The sequence below is a fragment of the Lactuca saligna genome, chromosome 9, assembly GCF_052625555.1.
Source record: "Lactuca saligna cultivar CGN05327 chromosome 9, ASM5262555v1, whole genome shotgun sequence".
Lineage (NCBI taxonomy): Eukaryota > Viridiplantae > Streptophyta > Magnoliopsida > Asterales > Asteraceae > Lactuca > Lactuca saligna.
The window spans coordinates 99,876,664-99,882,854 of NC_136425.1; positions in this window are offsets into that span (position 1 = coordinate 99,876,664).

A 6,191-nucleotide genomic window follows, 5' to 3' on the forward strand; every position below is an offset into this window, starting at 1 on the left:
GAGGAGATAAAGGAAGTGAAGCATGATGTTGAGGAACATCATCTTCAAGAGATTTGGGAAGATCATAAATGTCTAAACCAGACATGTTTTGGGAGATATTCAAGATAGTTGATTTAAAGTCCTTAATATGACACCCAATATGAAATATTAAGGCTAGGACCCAACACAATATTTTATAACTTAGAAGAGGGATGTCGTAATCCAAGCTATAAAATATTTGAAGGTAGGCGAATGACGATTCACCAATTTCCACCATGAAAAACGAAATAATTTATTAGGTTTTAATTGGATTTGAAATTCCTAGATCTTTTGAGATTCATTGAACTTTTCAATGGCATGTTTCAATCTCGAGTGTGCCCTCTCAAATTTTGTGACTGGGATGCCGAGGATCACAAAACAAGGTGTGAATAACCATACCAATTCACTTGGTACCCTTAATATTATCACCTAATCAATGTGCCGGTTAACCACACACGCTCCATTGATCTATGAAAAACATTAAGTCACCCTTCGTGGTCCTTACTAGTCCAAGTTAGTGTGCCGGTTAACCACACACGCTCCACCAACGACTTGGTAAGGTACAAAGTGTGAATTCCATGGGCTAGCACCAAATTCACATTTTTCCTAAAGTAACTAAGATTGGGAATTATTAAGATTTTAGTTACCTTAGTATTTATCATTAATACTTTTAATGAAGGGAGAATTTAAAGTCATTGTCCTACCCGTTCGGCTAACGACCCTCCACCGATCAAGCAAGCGGTGGGTGAGAGTATACACCCATTAAGTCGCCATTTTATAGGCAACAACCTTATACCCACCTTATAGACCGGCTTCGTGAATGAGGCCTACTAACGGTAAAACGACTTATTCTTATACATATATATAATAATTAACCATTATTGTTATAAATAGTATAAGGGTTGAATTTTAACTATTAAAACTCTAAGGTTTGGAATTAAAGTTTATTAAAGTGTGTGAAACTTTACAAATTCCAAAACTTGAGGGCAAGTTTTGTAACTTTGCAAAACTCTTCATTTCATAACTTATGAATTAAAGGTTCATAAAAATGAAGACTCTTCATTTTCATGTAACTTATGTGTTTTAAGTGTGTGTTAAATGAAAGTGACCTTTGGTAATCCATAACTTGAGGATAAATTATGGACTCCATTAAAACACATAAATGATAAAGAATTAATCCTAAACAATTCAGCAAATAATTCCTATCATTTTCTAAATTCATAAGAACATGAACATGATCATCAAAATTCAAGAAATATATGAACACATAAAATCATGGAATTTTGATATATGCTATTGTAAATGGGTTAGAACAACCATTACACCAACTAAATAAGTTTTACAACACCAAAACAATTTAGGGTAACGTTTCTAGTCCATTTCCAGCAGCAAAAGTCGAGATTCTGCATTCTTTCGATCCTACTCGCCGAGTGCACGAACGGACTCGTCGAGTAGGTTGAAGTTTGCCTTGGACTCGGCGAGTCCCCCCAATGGACTCGGCGAGTCTAGCATGCAGACAACAACGATTTCGATTTTTTTCACTATTTTGCGTCAAGTATCAAACAAGCAAGCCTAGGCTCTGATACCACTGTTGGGTTTTGAGCAATCTAACACTTCCTAAGTGTGCATGCAACCCTAATAAACCTTGGATCTATGTTTGTCTAAATACATGCAAAATAATAATTTTCCAAGGTTTATAACCTATCTAACATGGCATGGGGAACATTTCAACATAAAAGAGTTAGAAGAGATTACATACCTTTTGGTGTGTTGGGTTCTTAGGAGTTTGAGGGCCAAGCACCAATAGTGTGAATGCCTCAAATGGAATCACAAACACCACAAACTCTTGGAAAACTTTGAGAGAGTATATACACCTTGTATAAATCGGCCACACACATGCACACACACACTAGATCACTAGCTTTCTCTTAGGCCTCATTTCATGCTCCATAAGCATGCTTATATAGTATGCATGGTTAGGGTGAAACCCTAATAACCCATGTCTTTTCCTTTTCCAAGGATCCATGGGTTAAAAGCTCCATGGATCATCCATGGACTTCCACATAAGCCTAGCCCATTAACAAATGAGTATTAGCCCACACTATATAAAACAAATAGCCCATAATTTAATTAGTATTCCTTTTAATCTCTAAATTAATCCATGATTAATTTAAGACTAAAACTAATTAAATAACGTAACTTCATATTAATATATTATAACTCATAATATATTAATAAACATATGTGTATAACTCTCATAAAATTATCCATAATAGTTTGGATGAGATGCAACCCAAATGGACCATGCCGGTCGGGTCAAGTATATACCAAATAAGTTATGGACTTAGACACCTTATCCAACAGTTGGGTGATTCACAAGATGCTCAAAAACTCCATGAGCAATAGTAGTCAACTTCATTACGGATGAATGGTTTCGATAATTGTTGAACACCTTGGTCTCCGCCTTCTTAATAATCCCATTGACATAATACCAGGCCACACTCACCTATCCGTTGATGCTATGGGGAATATTCATATCTTTCACCGCAAGCCAAATGGGGACGTTCATTGGACCATTGATGGTCAACAGTACCTGCATATTGACAGTCGAAACAAGAAGATACTCACCATAGCCAACTACATCCCATCTACTAATTGGACTCTTAGGTCCAATTTGGGTATTGTTATTCCCCGTAGACCCCCTAACACCACTTGCCACCCCTCTATTGCATCCTCAGGTGCCTCCAGTTTGGCTCTCCCCATTCCTTTTCCTAAGCACAACATTTATATGGGTGATTTTGCATGATGGAACATCCACTACACGAGCTTTCAAGAGGAGGTAGGCGAGATATAGATCGGTGTCACCAAGCACACCTCTGAATTTCAGGACTACCGCAACATACTGGAGGAGTGTTGGGCCTAACAGAAGGTGCGATGGGCCGAATTCGATCAACGATGGCCCGCACAACAACACAACTACAACATGAACTATTTTATGAGTGATCTCCATCGTGCCCTCGCTTTATCACCGCAGCCACATGCACCACCATCCCATCCATAGTGTCCCCTACTATCCTACTGATTATCAGCCCTACTACCCTCCATAGTACCCGCCTCATCCACCTTCGCTCGACCCTCAATAGGCTGGCTATGCCTCTTCCCAAGCATCGAAGATGATGCTATATTTTATGCTTGGGGAGGGGCACCCATCCGTACAAATGGATCCCTTTGCATGTAGGTTGCAGTTTTGTACGTATTGCATATTTTTAACCTTCTGATTTTCTTTTTCTCTCGTATTCTGCATTTTAAAATTTTAAAATTAAAAAAAAACATTTTCTAATTTTTTTCCTAATTTTAATATATTTGCATCTCAATTTTTTTTTGCATTGCATAAATTCCAAAAATATTTTATTCTATGTTTATTTTTGATCCAATCCAAGGTAACCTAATCTTCTGAAAACAGTTGAGTTGGTAAGTGAGCCATATGCCTTAAGATTAGACTTGCTATTTTTATTGAAAATCTCAAAGAAAACTAATCACACATGAACACATCGCCCGAAGCTACTCATGTAAAACAGAAAATGAAGAGGGTTTCAACACCGAAGCATAATGACATGTACAAGTCAACCTTTGGGACACATGACTGGTCTTATAATAGTAAGTTCTCAATTAGACCCAAAATGCCAAATTAAAAAAATAATAAAAAAACATAAAACTTGAATGCCTAGAGCCTTCTAGCACTCTAAAAAGTCCTTTCTGTGTATTCCGTTCTAAGTATCTTGCTTGGGGAAATAGTTTGCCACTATACTTACGGGTCTTTGCGTGTTGACATCAGTCCCCCTAAAAATGTTTTAGAAGCCCCTCATGGTAATAGACCATGAGATAGATGTTCCAACAACAGAAAAATCAAGGATGAAAATATAAAGAAATAAGCCTAGAAAATGAATTAAAAAGAGTATTATGTATTGTCTTCACTTTTATACTTAAAAAAATTATTAAGTTAATTTGTTAACTTTGGGACTCGAAATAGTAAACTCCAAGGGGTGTTCTACACCTAATCGCCTAAAGTTGAATTGTTTGTGACTATCTAGGTTGAAAGTTCGCCTGTGTGTGTGTACAAATATTCAAATAATGATATTATGTGTCCTTTGAGGTTCAGACATGTATACCCGAGGTATTTCTTTAAATCTAGCACACTAAGGTCACCTGGAGTGGATGTGTTGGCTGGAAGTCCGTTACACGGATTTCAAAGAAAGCCATGAACTTTCTTTGTAGGAAATATATAATTAGATGTTATGTATGTATATATATATATATATATATATATATATATATATATATATATATATATATATATATATATATATTTCAAACCTTTTTAATAATCGATTTATACAAACATTATGTCATAATTCCCACGTAGAAATCAAATCTCTAAATGATATTAAAAGATAAATCTTATGACATCATCTAAAACAATCTGGATCGTTAATTGTGTTTTCTTTATAGGTTTTACACCCTTAGATCAATTTGCTTACGTCACCTTGATCAAACAATATATATATATATATATATATATATATATATATATATATATATATATATATATATATATATATATATATAATTCATAGTTTAATTGAATAATGTGCATCACTATATGTACTCAAGTTATTAAAAACGCTTGGCTACCAAAAGATTCACTTGGACTAGAACTTGAATCTATGACATTAGGAATGACTATTAATTACTTTGACTAGTGTAAGTGGTTTGAAATATGTAACCGATGTGGGTAAATTTTAGGGAATTTTTTGAAAAACATTGTTGTTAATGAACAAATACTTAGAGTTGGTCATTGTCATGTTTTCTAAAATAAAGATGATTGGGCATATTTTTCATCACATCTGTTTTCACGAGCTTAAGATTATAATTTGTTCCAAGTGCTGACCCAATATCAGTAAGAGTGAGCAAGTGTTGTGACTTTTGATTCTGTTGAGTTGTGTTACAAAGTGGCTAAAACTCTTGTTTTTACTGTTGTATGATTTTATGGGACTAATGCCAAGTTGACTCAATGCACGACATGTACATTATCAACTGTGCTGCAAAAATAAGGTTAATTGGATTGGATCCCTTTCATGTTTGACTTGGTTATTGTTTAAGCTCCAAAAGTTTGGATTTTTAATTTTTGTTCTTTTTCTTTTGTTCTCTCCAGTCTAATTTTTTCTTATTCTTTCTAGGGGACAAGAAAGGTTCAAGCTTGGGGAGATTTTATCGGTGCATTTCATGTACCCATTTTGTAATTTTATTTCATAAAATTGCATTACATTTAGGATTATTCTCATGCATTTTACATGTTTTTCAGGATTTTCCATGATATTATTTCACTCGCACACTTTTCGGATATTTTAGGGACTCTTGGATGTGGGATCTTATGTGACGAGGTGAATAAAAGATGTGGACAATATTCAGGACTTACGGAGCACCGGGAAGGAAGATTTGAGGATTGTGGTCATTCAGTGAATTACACGGTCGTGTAAGCTATAGCCATGAGTTTACACGGGCCGTGTAATCTAGCATACTTCAACAATGTACTTTGAAGACACAACCAATTTGAGCACTCTACTAATTGCATTTACACAAGCCGTGTAAATGACATTGTTAATTTACATAGGCTGTGTAAACATGGAGATGGGTTTAAAAGCAGTTTCACATCTTTCTTAAAGACCGCAACCGATTTGATTTTATGTTCTGTTGAATTTTGGAGCATTTAGGGAGGTTTTCTTAAAATGTTTGTAGTGTATTAACACTTGGGAACATTTGGATTTCATTTTGTAAGAACTTTAATTTCAGTTTCTAGGTTTGTGATTTTGTTCTAGTCATGTTTGACTAGAAATTTAGTTTCTCCAACTTTCTGTCTTGACTTCTTACTTGTTATTTCAATCATGTGACTTGATGCTTGATTTCAATTTCTAACTAGTGAATTTCTTTTTGTTTCAATCGAACGTTTGATTCTAATTGTTATTTTTATTGGCCATTTGAATTAGGGTTAGCTCATTCAAGTTATCTAATTACAAAATCCGTAATTGTTTTGTAAATCAGACTAGGTAACAAACACTAAACTGATTTCAATTTAATGAATTTAGTGTAAGTCTTATTCACACATTCTTACACTC